The sequence below is a fragment of the Apostichopus japonicus genome, chromosome 14, assembly GCF_037975245.1.
Source record: "Apostichopus japonicus isolate 1M-3 chromosome 14, ASM3797524v1, whole genome shotgun sequence".
Lineage (NCBI taxonomy): Eukaryota > Metazoa > Echinodermata > Holothuroidea > Aspidochirotida > Stichopodidae > Apostichopus > Apostichopus japonicus.
This window is the reverse complement of record NC_092574.1, coordinates 20,495,526-20,513,712: the sequence shown is the minus strand read 5'-3', so window position 1 is coordinate 20,513,712 and position 18,187 is coordinate 20,495,526.

The following is an 18,187-nucleotide window of genomic DNA, read 5'->3' as shown; positions in this document are numbered from 1 at the left end:
ATGAAGTCGACTCCTCCTTACCGACCTTATGTAAATCATTGTTTTATCAACATCTGATCACTTGTCACTTCATACCAACAACAGAGCACACATGGATGTCACTCTAACGACATATGTGTTTTAAAAACATATTCTAAACACATGTTATTCGCGGACATAAACATTCATATGTTTCCCTGTTGACATTTGTGTTGTCTCTGAGAGGCAGACAGCTAATGGTTTGGGTGTTGTAGACTAAGTAATGCAGCCACTTTGATTAATAAGCCCGTGATGTTTAAAGGGAAGTACTCGCCAGATAGAGAAATTCAACCTGGAATGATGGCAGTGATGTTTTAGCGGTCTACGATACTTCAAGATTAATATTTTGTCTCCTGTGATACATTCCACAAAATATCGAAACGGCTCATGAGTTGCGACCTCAACATTTGGGTTGCGAAACATTTCCGTGGATCGCAGGGTATTTACGAAACGTCTAAACATTTATCTACATTTTTCAGAGCTTGTCGACGGATATCGATTAAGTTATTTCGTTAACATCAAGCAGATATAGTTATAAGCTAGATTTCATGCGCTCCGATCAGTGGTTCTGAGGGTTGGGGTGGGTGGGTGGATGGGTCGGTGGGTGGGTGGGTGGGGTGATCTGATGGGTCATAGCTCAATCGATTTCTTCGAGATTAAGACTTAGTCTCTTTAAAGATATTCGCAATTTTTGCTTTAAATGTTTCGATGTTTCGATACTTAAATGGAAAAGCAATTTAAAGTCATTAACTTTACTAAATCAAGTTTTTATTTAAAATAATGAAGTGAACATCTTCAATTTTAGCGCTCTGTTTTTCTTCTAATTTTTCCTTTTTTCAAGTGATTAACACCAACTTGCAAAATAAGAAAACGTGCAGGGCAATGAAATGTTGGGTGTCAAATCGGAAGTTATATATAATAAGTACTGTATATAATAAGTACTATCTCACTTAACTGGCTTTGTTGATAAAGACAAAATTAGTACGTCTTCTTTGAATCAATGTTAAACTTAGTTGGAGAATATATATTACTACTAACAATCAGAATATAATAGAATAACGCAGAAACCTACTTTTAAAACATGCGGTATTTAACCTTACTCTAAAATAAAAGTCAACGTTTTGGCCAATTTTTTGGCAACATTTTCCACGACGAACGAAGAACTACAAACAATGACCAGAAATGTTCTTCTTAATTATGTGAAATTAATCTTTAATATTCTATAGGTAATCAACTACATTTGATATAGGATGTTATTATCTAATTAACGATGTTGAAATATTGCACCTAACGCAAAGAATTCGAGTTGAATTCTTCTGCCATTTTACAATATGTATCGCAAGCTAAGTCACATCAAATTGATTTAACAATTTTCAAAAAAACACCGTTTACATAATTGCAATGATGAAAACCGAAATAGTAATAATAAAGATAAAACATAAGACAAATTAATGATGATCCCTGTAGGCTATACGACAAATTATTGTGCATTTGTCACCTATTTCAGATTAAAATGATATGAAATATTAACAAATTTATGGAGTTTTAAATTGATTTCTCAGCATCAAAGGAACAAACTATGGATATTTACGGTACATTTTCTGTATCTTACACAACACATTTACTACGTAGGTTCAGTATATCTGTATAATCTTACTTGTTCTTTTGTTATATTGTCGCCTGTTTTTGTGTACAAAAACAGTGTACAATTATCTATTTGTATTTCCCAATTGGCGTAATATTAAATAAAGCAATATTATTGCATTTTAACTGAAAGTTGTATTTAAGTCACATTCCCTGAGGAGAACTGTACACGTTGAGTTTTCTTTATTTTTTTTTTATAATTTACCTACAGGCTACTTATTTTAATTTAAATAATATTACTATGAATTCCGACCAAGAATTTGCATTTGATTAAATAAACAATTTATACGGCAAATTCATAGTGTTTTTCTCTTATGTAAACTAATAGTAAAATATAAACCTGTTTCTTGTTTGTTTGCAAAAAGTGAGCCACTGCTTTGAACTGCGTATCACTGTTTAATAATAGCTTGAACCGCTAATCCATTTGGCACATTGATTCCTGTACGATAAACCTCTAACATTTACAAAACAAGGTTTTGGACTAATATTTCCGGTGAATGGCCCCCGACGACCTACATTAACCTAAAATAATTTAGAATATTGTGTTATTATTAACCTCAAGTACTTTCCAAAAGAAACCCCTGTCTTTACCATTTGAGCGACCATTTGAGCGACAGATATTGTAAGCTTAGCAGTGGTGGTAATGTCTTTTTTTATTGTGTATGCGCGTCGAAGGATTTTTAGATAAATTCATTTCAAATGTCACGAACGGGAAGTTTATGAAATAAAGCAACCATTCGACGAGCCGAGAACGAAAAGCGAAGGATTAGGGCGGAGGAAGAGGGTTAAAGCCAGGAGAAGAGATGTCTTCAGGAACGACTAGCTCATTTGTAAATATCAAAATTTAAAGTGAATGACTAAGTACAATTAAACAGAACTGTTGATAATAATAAGGACTATTTTTAGTTCTGTTTGAAGTATGTGGATACTATACGATCTATAGGTGGAATCAACCTTTATCCTGGTAATACGTCACAGGTATTAGCCCTTAAACTTACTCTTCTCCATACTACCCCCCTCCTCTTCCCCTTCCGCACCCACCTCATGAATCTTGACATGAAAGTGGTTGAAGAAAAAAAAAATCCAACATTAATTGAGCACTAAGTTATATGACATTCATTTAGAGACGACTGCATGAACGAGAGAAACACAATTTTGAATATTCGTCATTACCGTAAATATCGGGAACTTTTTAATTTCTGTCGAAAACATCCCGAGACATCTCTTTGTCATGTTAAATGTAATAATGACATTATAGATTGAATTGATACTGATTGTATCGATTAAAGCTTTACATTAAGTCATTATACGATATTGATTGAACATTTTCCGCTTTCATTAGTGCCTTTTTAATGCGGACTACTTTTGTTTGAATATTCATATAGTTTAGGATTAGGCTTATGATTAGGATTAACGCTGAGAGAGTCGATTTGATAACCCAGTCTGTAAGGATCGCGAGGCACTATACCCATGCACCTATATACCAAGCTGAACAGGATTTCCCCCTTTTTTTCGACACGTGACAAACGTGTGATTGCGTCAAGATGACGTGATGGAGGATTTTAGGGTGAATAGTTAGAATAATTATAGAGGGAAATGTCGAAATTACGGCATTGGTTAACTTTTACCAAATTGACAAATCATTATTATAGACACGATTACTTCTTGCGACCAACATGTAGCGTTTAACCGATGTAAAAAGTCCCCCTCGAAGAATGAAAAATAATTTAATAACACAGAGGAAATGAACCACCAAAATGATGAATGATATAGCTCTTTTGATCAAGAAAGTTTCAAATACTTGCTTTTAAACAAAAGTACAAATACTTTGGTCTGATCAGGCGTGACCTATAGGCAGATATTGTACGTGTTCTTGGGCGTATTACATTAATTTTACTATACGTCACTTAAAATTTCACACTACTTGATGAATTGACACAGTGAATGTGTATATCTCGCTCGTATATATACACCTCTCTTTATAGCTGGTATAGTCACGTGATCTACTATTCGTGGTGTAGTCACGTGATCTACTATTCGTACAGCAAATATATTGATATAAATGTAAATTCTTTAACGTATTTTTAATCTTCTCAAAATTAATTTTAATCATTAATCTGGAAGAAATAAAGTACAAAAAATCAAAACAACAGACTCTGCTAGCATTAATCAGGTCAATCAGTAGCTGTTGTATTGTAACAATTACTTTACTTTTCTTTTTTGCCTTTTTTGCTTTTTTCTTCTTATTTTGATGATTATAACCGAAATGGTAATTACAGGTCAAATTAAGCGGAGAGGTGAGAATAAATGGCCTTCAATTTTTGCATTTGTCCAAAGGTATATAAGCATTGATCTTTATCATACACATTGCAACATAAAAATATATATGAAAACTACCTTTCGAGGAATATTAATCATTGAAAATTATTGTTTTTCAAGCAACAAACTATTACCTTGAAATATGTGAGCAGGCTCGGACCTAGGGGTGTGGGAACGTACACCCCCGTCCCTCGCCTTTCCAACCCACACAAAACAACAGTTATTAGCACAAATGCGTATATATAGACCTAACTTATAGCCTATACTTATGCCACAGAATGCACCATTTCACTTCTAAAATTAATGACCAGACACCCCCCCCCCCTCCCATCCACCCACCCCATTGTGAGTTGGCTTCAACGTGCACCAGGGCCACAATCTTCCTTTTAAAGGTCCTGCACCCACGACTATAGGAGGGTTAGCCAATAAATATGTCTACGACAGGGTTTAATCAGAATGGAGAACATGTTACTACTCAAAAAGCTATGTTTCTCCCTAACACCTTGACTGCGGTTTATGGAATACAATGAAATAACGTATACCGTAATTGATAGTGATGTATCGATTGATTTCAACATACTGTTGAATTCCTGTGAATATTCTCTCCCCTCCTCTGATAACTTCAAAACGTCGAAGATTATGATGAGCTTTTTTCTTCTTTCCCTGTGGGGGATATTGCAGCGCTCCCTTGCAATTTTATGACGAGGAGATTCGGTGGTATACAGTTTCAAAATTCATGAACTGGCTGTACGATTTGACGCCTGTTGCCATTTTCTTTTTCTAAACGAACTTTCTCTATTTGCATTTACGTAATCAATATTATGTATATTAACTCCCAATTGTAATAAAAGTTCATTTTTCTGACACAAATCCCTTGGCTTTTATTTTCAGCCCTGTTCCATAAATCATCAATTCACTAGCTAAATGTATCGATCCTTAGAAATCATGCAGGAACGAGGAACTTTTCAAATCGGTATCAATTTTAGGGGGACCCGCCTTATCATAAAGTACAGTTTCTATCAGTTTAGAGAAAATTCCCATTACATGATGTCCTGAAAAACAAAATTAAATGTTGATATTTTGCAGACCTTCAATGAACACTGTTTATCCCTGTTAGCCAGGATGTGATTTCTACAACATCTTTAAACTTTGAGGAATGATGGACATCACTAAAAAGTAGCTATAGATTGAATACTCTCTAAGCAACAGGCCATTAGGTCAGTTTCTAACATGCAACACAAAACTAATCATAAATATAATAATAAAAAATCATAAAATCATAAATCGTAATGCCCTTGAATTATTATTCATAATTATTATTTTTATTTTATTTATATATATATATATTTTTTAATTTAATTTAATTATTATTCATAATGCATTAGAAATATTTTTTGGACAAAGCGTTTTGAATGTCAACCAAGCTTGGAAAAGAACATGCTGTGTATGGTTGACGTATTATATAGATTTTTTAACAAAATGGATTAATATTAACATGTATAGGCTTACATTGAGTACCTGGCATCCATAGGCAACTTATTTAAACTTAACTGATCGTTCCGGAGGTTTAGCATATTAATATCTTGAAACGCCGGTATGGCGATAGAAACAGCACTGACTTTTCTTACTGTTTTATTTTCCTTAGATTACGAAATATAAAGACTAAAATTCTGCCTAAAATTCATCCTTTTATGTTCTTCAAGTTTTAAATTAAAATGGATTACACATCTGAAAGACAAAAAGGTTGGATTTTTCTTTTTTTTTATGTTTTGGAAAAGAGGGGAGAGAATGGGTCTCTAAAGGTAATTCTCGGTCATTTTACAATCCAGACATTCTTAACAGGGAGTTTCCATAGAAATCACCACATCTGTATCGGCATAGGCCTGTATAATATACTGTCTTGTCGGTAAAAACAGTTTTCGCATGCATTACCGGTAACGTAAGCTGCATTTTCAGAATAGATTTGATTGAGGCGAGTTGCCTGCAAACACCTCTATATATAATGGCTGTACCCTCTGGGTTGATATGCTTGTCTATATCAATCCGCTGCGTGTAGGAACAAATAAATCGAGACGAATACCTTTTTAATTGCTATTTTAATTTTTATTTATTTCTTTTGAAAATCCTTTTGTACTTTTTTTTAGGACATTTAATAAACAAATTATGCAAGGACTTTAGTCTACCATGATCAGATGAAAAAGTCTAAAACAAAACTACAATTTTAGTTGGAGTATATAGCTTTGCGTCACTTTGACCAATCCTCACAATATCGCACGTAGTTTGACACCCCCCCCCGTCACCCATAATACGGCATCTTTGTGCAGGGTACCAGCATTTAGGTGAATCCAGTGTTTGCTAGTTACGTACATCGCTTAGAGAAATACAAATAAGCAAGAAATGGGAAAATCGTGTACCCACGTAATCTTTGACAACTTTTAATCGTTTCTTTTAGTACCTAATTTCATAATTTGAAGGACAAATAAAAATAAAATGACAGGTTATGTTTTCATGTACCTTATACTTCCTCTAAAATCGAGAAGAGTATACCACCAAAAGAATGTGGCAGATTTAAGGAACCTTATAGTGCAGCTTTAACCTCTAGGTGTAAATACGAGAAAATTGCATCATTTCATCCCTGTAACATTTCAGTCGATTCGTGTCGGTAATGGTGTGTAAATGATATGTGACTACTCATATGCGAGCCAGTTCTTCAGCTTCAAACACTGGCGTCGTGTCGACGCCAGATGTATGCATGAACAGCGTGTAACGAAGACTAGAACTTACTAAGAAAAAAAACTTTAAAAAGAAGTGATAAAAAAAAATCAAGTCCCGATCCATGGTCATTGCATTTGATTTGATTGGTATGGTCTAGTTTATGCATCTTTTTTGTCAGACAGCTGTTACAAGTGTTTCCTGACAAATCTTTCGCAATTCTTATTTTGGGCCGTGTTTTTCTTGATATGTTTAAATAAACTTTAAAACAGTCGGTTGTTTGTATAACAGAAAATAAACAGACAAATAAATTGGCAGAGTCTGGAAATAAACAATTAACACAAATTAATAAATGAAAAGAAATCTTGTTATCTACAAAGAGTTTATGCAACTTTTTTCTTTTTACAATTTTGAACAGTAGTTTACATGTTAGTATACAGTAGCCGTGTATGGGAGTTGTTTGCGGATTTCAGTGCATAACTCGTTATACGCTTTCCTCATGCTTCGTGTTAAAACATATATAGATAATAAAGTAAACGTAATCAAACATGATCAACATTGATAATGATGACCGAGGGTGATGACCATGACCATGACGATGGCGACGGACCATGACGATGACCATGGCGATGATTATGACGACGAAAAATAGAAAGGTAATGGGACTGATTGCGATTGCGATGGCGATGGGATTGATGGCGATGGCGATGAGTACGGCGATGTCGATGCCGATGGTGATGGCGATGATTACGGCGATGACGATGCCGATGCCGATGGCGACGGCGATTGGATTGCTGGCGATGCGGATGGCGATGAGTACGACGACGACAAATAGAATGGCAATGGGACTGATGGCGACGGCGACGGCGACGGCGATGGCGATGGCGACGGCGACGACGTTGACAGTGATAATGCCAATGACGATAAGTATGAGTATGACGATGACAATATCGATATAATATAATCGATATCGATTATGTATGTATATGTGATCTTCCCGCAAGCAGGAACTCGCGAAAGAAGCCATGGAGGCTTATAGACTCGCAAGCTGACCGAAGCCAATTTCTCGGCACACATCCATTTAACGTCCATGTCGGGAAGTTGTTATTGAACAACACCCTTGCCAGACGACACACATTGCTGTCGGCGGGGAATCGAACCGGGGATCTCATGACTGGGAGACGCCGGCGTTAACCACTAGGCTATACACTCCGCCTAATTATGTGTGCTGATTATGTCCGATTATGTGTGCTGATCAAGTATGCTTTGAAGCAAATGTTCAGTGTTAAGTTCAACAAACTATGTTTGAATAGATGAGCCGAGGACATTCATGTATTAAAAGGTAGTTATAACTTATAGTATAATATTTACTATAGAAAGTTAATCATTGTGATTGGAAGAACTGGAACCGAAATGTTGACAACCGAAAGTGAGAAATACGTGCTTAGAATGTAAGCATTGGGTCTAGTGTCCCGAAATATGACGTCACATTATCTTGGAGCCGTGGTTCTGAACATACAAATCCCCCCCCCCCCCCCCGTTCGTATATCATAGGTGTGTGCTTACGTGACTGGGCCTATAACTTTCTCTATGTTAAATAGGAAATGATATGGGCACAAGCAGAACATGAGAAACATTGCTTTCTTTACTAAATCTTTCATTTAGACACCCCTTGACCCCTTGTTAGGCAACGTTATGTGACTAGCCTATACTCTGGTGTATAAGTTAGACTGCGTACACGACACTCATCTATCCGCAAACAAGAATTAAGAGTTATAGAATACACATTATCACACTATACCGTCCATGTAACCAGACCTAAAGGTTCTCAAGTTTTGTTTTCAAACATATTTCGCATTTACTGTTATGAATGAAGTGTACATATCATGTACTTTATTTGTATAAACACCTAAAAGCACATATTGTTTCCTAAACGCGTTGCTGTTTGTAATGATAACGTAAATATGTAAGTTTCTGTCTTGTTCGTATTTGCTTGTTTCTCACCAATCTACTTTTGTATGTCTATGTCATCTCGGCATAGAGAAAAGGTATGGTAGGCTATACAAATACCGTATTCTATTTATCTATATCTAAGGTAAGTGTATACATATAGGGCATCGGACTTCTAAAGTTATTTTTTAAACTTGGACACCTGCTTACTCACCTTGTGATCTTATATTAAATTTCCCTTTTTGCCACAATTTTGACGCCGTGAATAAACTTATGATGCATAAAACAACAAATTTCACGATGACACTATAGTTTGACTAACATCAGGTAGTCAGGCGCGTAGCCAAGGGGGGGGGGCGAAGGGGGAGACCGCCCCCCTTGAGCATATTTTTTGTATGTTTTTATGATATCGCCAGTAATTTCAAAATAGAAAATGCTTAGATGTAACTTACAAGGTCTGGGAAGTGCCATTTCCAGCGATCTGGGAGGCATTTTCAGCCAAAATGTTATTGTACGCTTCGCGCCAACTCATGGTACGCTTCGCGTCAACTTATGGTGGCGCTACGCTTAGATAGTTTGCCAACAAGCTTCGCCCCTCCCTTGGCAAATTCCTCGCTACGCGCCTGCAGGTAGTTTAACCAATTTCAAGTATCTAGCACACGTTTAGTTTAATTTAGTATGATTTCTTCAAGAGCAATGTAATTTACATGGCTTTTTAGTTGTTGTTGTTGTTGTCTTGTATCGTTTTGCAGTGTACGAAACCCTTTCTGCGAAACGAACTAATCGGATTTTATAAATACTTATACATCTGAGTACAACACTTGTCTTTCCTGTGTCTGCTTTTTTCAAATGTATCTTCATAATTGTCCGGTTAAGTTCCTCCTGAAAATATAGGGCTATACTTGTACCAAAACTAAAATACTCGCTAAATGTTTGGGAATGATGAAGATGATAAGATTGACGTGCATGTGAAGTGGTCACCGTTTCGAACGCGATACGTGTTACGCGTAACCTTTATATGAGATCAACAACATAATCAGCGAGACGCTTCCGAAGGCCAATTTTCCAAGGGTCCACTTCCTTGGATATAATCTATTTTAGTATATAGACGAATACTTACAGCCTCAACAGTTCCAAGAATTTCTCCGCGGGTAAGAAAATGAAGCGTTAAAAATAAATCAGATAGCGTGCTAGATTGTGCGGTATTTGCGAGGAAGTAACAGCATGCGCCCTTGAGACCAGAACCTGATCACGAGTCGACTGGGATAGCAGGATAATTAGTTTGGTGCTTCAACGTATATATGGTTCATCTTCTATAGATGTATCATTTAAATCTTTCCTGAGAGGCAGAGAGAAAAGGAATTCAAGAGGGACATTCTCGTACGTTTCACATTTGAAACGTCTACTCGATCAGGTGATCACGTTACTGAAACTGATTATTAGAACGTTTATACATGATGATGTATATATACATATATATATATATATATATATATATATATATATATATATATATATATTTAGAAGTCCGATGCCCTATATATATATATATATATATATATATATATATATATATATTGCGTTCTAGAGACGCTTCATCGTGTGAACATGTGTAATTCGAGTGAATATACAAGAATTCTCTCTGAATAATCTTGTCAACTGAAATAGCCTTTAACACTTCCATGCATAATTATTACAAAGAAACAGAAGAAGGAAACAACCTTACAGAATCTTTTCCATCGAGTTGGCTTAGAAGCCCCGTATAGTATACTGATTTAGACCACAGCTAATGGCTGTCAACGTTAGATTTTATTGCAGATAAACAGAACGAGAGGTGATTGAGGGTAAAAAGTCTCAGGTTAAGTGAAGTGTGGTTGTTTAAGATGTTTGTTTATACACTGTCCTTAAATCTGTCAGTTTGAAGTTAACAAACTAATCAGATAAGTAACAACAAAATAAACTTTCCATAAGAACGTCAACACACTGCCTGAGCCTGCAATGATAAGGGTGAAGTTGTTTCACTTTTCAGTTACGTATACTGAAAATAATTCGCCAGAATTTCGTCTTAAATGAATATCAAAGGTACATAAGCCACAGCCATGTTTGGTCAAATCATTGAAATATGTTACCGTAATACTTCCATGGTCCAACTCTGATCTTGAAATCTCCTTCCGAAGCTGAGATATAAAACTTTGGAACTATATTTTATCTTTGCAGTAAGATTGGTTTAATCTTAATGTTGCGTCAACCTGACCACGCTATGTAATACCCAAGAATATTTTATACCGCCCTTCAATCTAACTAAGGCATGATGCGGTTATCCTATTCTTCCCAATTTACCAGCACCTAATCAACGAGATAGGAACCATGTAATTCAAAACAGACACTTTTATATCCACCAATCAAATGTAATGTTTTATATCCATTTGCCTGTTGTTGAATTATACGCCTACTTTCATTTGCTGCTTCTGGTTATTTTGTGGCCTAAATTAACATGTCGTGTTCAATCCTTAATTGAACGTATTTGATACCAGCATGAAAAAAAAAAATCAGGATATTCCTGTGCTTTATGTTGATTACGTAACAAAAACCATGCTGGAAATTTTCTGCATCTTTATATTAATTCAATACCACATATTCATATGCGTTTTGTATTGCAAAGATATGAATTTGTTAAATTTTGTGATATTTTGACAAAGGCATCTAGCAACAGCAAAGTCAATGATGTAGGAACCGCAAATCAGCTGATGAAATGTTTTGGTATTTATTTATAATATTTAACTCACTTATGTAAAGAGGAAAATAATATTTCCACATATTACCATCTTTAAATCGGTTACATTCAATCTACCATATCTCGAGTTTAGGAAACAAGATGTAGTGATTGGAGTTTCAAGTTAATAGAGTGGAATAATATTTTTCTCTTTAAGATGATAGCAGTAGATCCAATAAACATGATGACGACGTTAGGTAAAACACAAAAGAGATCATCATGATCATAGTTATGTTATCAGTAATTCATCAACTTTCATATTTAAACATATCTTTTGTTTTTGCTCGATTCAAATCTTACAAGGATACAAAGCCGAACGAAAACGTATCTGTAAAAGCTTTTCTCAATTTGTATCGAGTTAGCCAAAAAAATAAATCTTTCTAGTTCTATTTGTTTAATATCTGGTTTCGATGATTCCGACATTGACAAATTAAACTGCATATACTTTAATATCCAACGAAGAACACACTATACTACATGAACACGGTACATTCCATATATACTTAGCGATTGAGTCGATGGTGCATATAATAATAATACTAATAATAATATTTAAAAAAAAAAATGAAATACCCACGCACAATCTTGTGCTAAACAGAGGTCAGGTAACTAACGGCCATTGACCCTAATCATTGACACGTTATCAGACAGGGGATATTAACTGGAATGTTAATACCGGTCCCTATGGGATGATGCTGGTTTGGGTGACAAAAGTAACAACCCTAAGATGTTATACAAGATATAAGAGAACTAATTAATATAAACCGAAGAGGAGTTGTTTAATCTAGCTAGTATATAATTAGGTATCAAGAAAATGGGTTTGTTGAATGAGTCAAGGTGATAATTTTTATTTTTAAATTTGATGAGTGATGCATATATCCCCAATATTTTATGTAACAATGAAAGTCCTAGATGCAAGTGACATAAGTAAGATATCTAGGGACTTCGAAAAAGAAAAAGGACCTGGACGGTTTATAAAATTTCACGTGAAAGGTAACAGACCGTTGACTGCATGGTACACCATGAAAGAGACGCCGGATAGCTCTATATATGGGTATAGTGTGTATTAAGTAACATATGAAAACCGATAGAGTCTGTAATTTAATTAATTAAGGTGAGTAGGTTGACGGTGATTGTATTTATAATCATATTAAAATGAAATCAAGGTATCGTGTAAGTGATGCTTCACTGAAATTGATTAAAATTTAACACAGTTAGGACAATGGTGGCAATATTGACAATCGTGGCAACAGTGAAACGGTGGTAAGAGTGACAATGGTGGCCATGGGTGGAAACGGAGAAAATGGTGGCAAGAGTGAAATGGTGGCACGATGAAATGGTGGTAATATTGACAATAGTGGCAATGGTGACAATGATGGCAATGGTGATAATGATGACAATAGTGAGAATAGTGGCAATGGAAGAAATAGTGGCAATGGTGACAATGATGACAATGGTGAGAATGTTAACACGGAGCAAATGGTGGCAACATTGACAATGGTGGCAATGATGACATAATGGCAATGGTGGCAACAGTGACAATGGTGGCAATATTGAAAATAATGGCAATGGTGACAATGTTGACAATGGTGACATTGATGACATGGTGGCAACAGTGATAGAAGTGACAACGGTGTTATAATATATAATATAATATAGATAAAATTAACATTAGTGACATCTTTAACGATGATGGCCACCCTGGAAATGATCTCAAATTTAACTTATGATGACAGTTGTAACGATGGTAAAGATTTCGACACGGGTGGCAATGGTGGCAATGATGACAACGGTGGCAATGGTGGCAATTTCGGAAGTGGTGGCAATGGTGACAAGGAAAGGAAGGCGGCAATGGCAGTTGGCACTCCTTCAAATCTGAATTTTTGTCAAATGAAACTCCTGTCCGAACGGTTTCATTCAACCGTGATATCTGTATTCAAACAACCCCACCGTTCGCCATCACGGCCTCCCCACCCCCCCCCCCTTCCCCCTATCGCTCTTCCTCGTTCATCTACAAAATGTAATAGCTGCACTTTGACATTGTTATCAATAGAGGGTGCTCACTTACAAATTCAGAGAAAATCTTTCCGCTGAAATTTCATTTCATTTCATTGGTAGTGTGTTACAAGTTGTAAAATCGGTTTCGCGACCAAGAACGTCCCCCGTTTGTTCATAATGTACGCCTTTTTCTTATAAATAAATAAACCTTGAAACTACAGAAGAAGGAACCACTTTCCTGTCCTCGGTTACGTTGTCAATGGAAGAATAAATTCACATTATTTGACACATTAAGTCTAAATTCTTGAATTGTTGTTCTTTTTGATACGTTTCCTTTAATGTCATGCACTGTATACGAACTAAAGATTGACAAAGAGCCATTAACCTTTTGAGTAAAATTCAACTTTCAAAAACAAAACTATTTACCTTTTGGTAATTTGTAACAATTTAACTTTTTCACCCGAATTTTCGGAAACGACTTACACACGTTACGCCTCTGTCATATAAAACTGATATCATCTTGAAATAATAACTTTTAATAATTTATATCTTCAACATCTACAGCGGTTAATTTAAAGGAGCTATATTGGCCTCTAGTATGTAAACAGGGTGTGTAGGAATTTAAGTTACCGCATATTATGTGTGGCGTATGAGAGTATACGTATAAGTAACACATATTGTATTCGTATATACCTTGTACGCTTTTCCAAAAAAATTGCCCAGGGCCTCGAATCTTTACAGACCTCCTCGATCTGTCGACCAGCACGGGTGTAACAAATTATCTGAGGTCCCAAGAATCCGGAGAGGCCCTCCCAAAGGAGGACATCAGTTTTTCAAACTCATCCTGCACATCTGCTTCTTAACACTTTATTAAAATCGGCAGAATATATCACAAATCAATTATCTAGCCAAGTTGCGACTTTAAGCTATAAACAAACATCTGTCAGGCATATTTAAACAAAACGGGTTTGTATAATCCTCAAGAGTTTATACAGAATCATCGAGCGTGGCAGGCTGGTGGAATTTTATGCGAAGGAAACCTACCGAAGCAATATAGAGAGAAGCAAACTGTGATCTATCTTCGTTGGCAACAGGACTGCCATTATGACGGGTCTCTCGGTGCCTCAAAGTTTTACCCTCTCTTCCGCTGGCCCCCAAGTGAATCGTTACGTAGATTCAGTGTTTAACAAAATAAACAAATAATTACATAAATTAACGAATGGCTGACATACATGATACACGAATGACGGCTTTAAACCCTCCGTAAAGTCATTTCGCGGGTAGACATTAAAGTCACGTTTACCATGCAGCTATATACAAACCAATTCAAGGCATTGTCAGTATAGATTTAACTGAGGTGTAATAGTTCTAAAACTTTTTTTTTTTTTTTTTTTTTTTGGGGGGGGGGGGCTTGGCGGAGCCTTTTAAGTGAAGCAAAAGACAGAATCGCTTCATAATACAGAAATTCACAAGCTTCCATAATTGCTCAACATAGTCACTATACTAGCAACATTTGCAAGAAATAGGTCCCCCACTAGCAGTTAGGAATATCATGGAATCTATTGCTCAAAACTTGCCACAGGGGTGATCAAATGTGTCGTAAATTTCAATCCCTTCAACTTGCAAGTTACATGAGCAGGGATCATTCGGTCTATCAGCATGGATAAGTCTTGTAGAGTAGAAGAATCCCGTTCAACGGATGATACTTGTTCGATAAATCCCGTTCTATCCGAATTTCTTAAGTATTCAGTGTTCTATCTATTCTTTATGCCGAGGTCTTAAAAAATTTGCATATATGAAAATGCGTATTAATTTAAATATACCAAAACTTAATTCTCACCTTATTAATGTAAGTCTTGCATTGAAACAAAAACGACTAATGCTGCTGTTAGAAGCCATAAATGACTGTGTACAAACCTTGTGTTTCAGTTCAAATGTTGGAATGTGAGAAACCAGCTGTTTAGTAAATATAGAAATGTCTGTGTGGTAAATAACTTAATCAATTAAGTTCGTGACGATGTTACTATGTAGAAAGTGGCAAACCATTGAGGTTACGTAGATATCAATCTCCGAAGCGCCCACTGTAGTCGGCGGTGACTGCGCATGGAGGCAAACTGTGGGGCTCAATAGCTTAACTGATCAGCTGTTTTTGTACAACTCTTGAACTTGGCTCAATTTTATGGCTTAAAGTGTGCCACAAAGTGAAGTTTTCGTGGACGTAGGCCTAATACTCTCGTAATAATTTCAGTTATACTATTTCGCCTACTCCATGAATATGTTACGACATTAAGACAACAAAACGGTCGATATTCTATAATTGCTTGCGACGTTTTAACAAGATTAAATTAGTCTTACAGTGGTAATCAAAAGTGAAATGAACGATCGAACATAGCGGTATATAGCTACGTATTGTATATACATGCCTAAACACACGTTTGGTGTTTTCTTTTCTATGATTACTATCCATGACGGTAGTCACTAAAGAACATCAGTCGCTCACTGAGGGCCTTTCATGACAATGGGATTATGATGTTACTCATATAAATAATAATATCATGTTTATACTTATAGACTAAACAAAAACCTTACCTTCAAAAAAGGCAGTGTGAATGTTATCTAGAATAACGTTGCGAAATGTTTACAATGTAATCTAGTTAAATACAGGATGATGATGATGATGATGATGATGATGATGATGATGATGATGATGATGATGATGATGATGATGATGATGATGATGATGATGATGATGATGATGATGATGATGATGATGTTGCTGATGATGATGATGATGATGATGATGATGATGATGATGATGATGATGATGATGATGATGATGATGATGATGATGATGATGATGATGATGATGATGATGATGATGATGATGATGATGGAACAATATGATGAGTGGTTACGGCGAAATTTTGATCGCAATTTGACTGTAAATATCGGCTGGGTCATTGTAAGGTGGGTTTTCCTCCAAGAGCAATCTACGGGTTCCCACACCCCCTGCCCATATGAATGACTTTCTAAATTCAAAAGATTTCAAATTTGATTTACGATGTTGAATTGGAAGCCACCCGACGTGAAAGTGTTAATCCATAAGCCCCTGCGGGGCTACTCCGCACATTCGTGGTCGATTAAGAAAACAAGAAGGAATAACAAAAAAGAAGATAAAGAAGAAGGAGCTACTTTGTGTCTAGTCGATCCCTGTGTGGAATAGTTAATACACTTTTGCGATCGTCCACACATTTCAACCAAAATCAAATCCAGAATTTTCAAATTTAACATCTAAACAAAGTAAAAACGATTAAGCCGGTAGTTCGACTCTTGACGAAGTTCCTTTAAAAAAAATATAAAAAAATCATCAAACTTAGACCATTGCTATCAGATGGAACAGGCTCATTTTCGAGGGTTTAATTTATTATTTTATTTGCGGCAATGCGCTTAACAAACCATTAGCAATACCTCAACCACGTTCCATCCTATGAGGAAAACAGAGCTAACATGACCAAGGGGGAGTGGGATTTGCTTCTAAAAGTGGGATGTGGTGGGGTTAGGGTGGGTGTGAGGGATAGTCTGATGGACATGGAGTCTAACTCAAAGCCATCCTTTAAATTCTTACAGACGGGCAAACTACGGCCGTCGTTTTCTGCGCATCACCAGAAGGCTTTCAAAACCATGTCAATGCGTATTCTATTGGGCAAAAAAAAACATGATGCGACCAGTATATGGACGCATTTAATTGTTTGCGTGGGCATGCTGGTGGTAAATGAAACATTTCAGCGACATACATAGAGCGGGATTGTTTTTTATTTTAGTGACGCCCTCCATGACGTTAAACACGCTCACGCTTCTCCACTCACCAGCTCTTCCCACACATTTGTGGTTATATACATCTTTCATCGTCTACGCTTGAAACATTTTGATTAAAGCTGTCACAAAATTGATGATTTCCATGAACCTATAGTAGTATCGCTTGGAAACAGATATGACAGAGTTAACTTTCATACATATGAATTTTTTCCCGGTGAATTTAAAACCGTCGGAATTACAGTCAATGCAAATTCCATTAAAATGAAGATCTAACCGTTGTAAGTGGTTCAATTACCTAGGTGACTGCACTCTGGAATAACTGATTCTGCAAATCCCCCCTACCAAAAAAAAAAAATCATTTCTGCTTTCACGCAAACCTTTCGCTTTGGGATATAATTAGTAAAGTCAATCGAGCAGATCAAATGAAACGGATGAATGGAGTCTAATGGGAGTTGCTATGTGAGAGATTATACATATAGAATTGTGCAGTATAGATCCACAGGCAAATCTAGGTTCTGGTGTTAGCATGAAATATGTAATCTATAAGTTCTCGTTGTATAGGGAGGGTGACGTTAACTTCGTCAATGGACGTTTCGAAATTAAGAATCACCAGAGGATTAGTATAATCTTATTCGCATATTTCTTTGCGAATGGAGAAGGGTTTTGTTTTCCCTCTGGACGGTCATTGACATGCTGGTTGGAATAGTTTTCATATATATATAGTGCTATAACTTCATTTTCAACTTCAAGCACTTTGTAACGTTACATAAAAATTGACAGTGTCAGTTACTCATTTCACCCTAAAATAGTAGTTACCTTAAGCCCTGTTCCACATTAGGTACACCAAAATTGACTGGAATTTCAACCGCTAGCAGTTCTTTCAAGGAGAAACCGAATAAGCTAAGGCGGTGGTCCGTGCAAGGATATTTCATAATTTCTATTTGTGTCAACATTCTA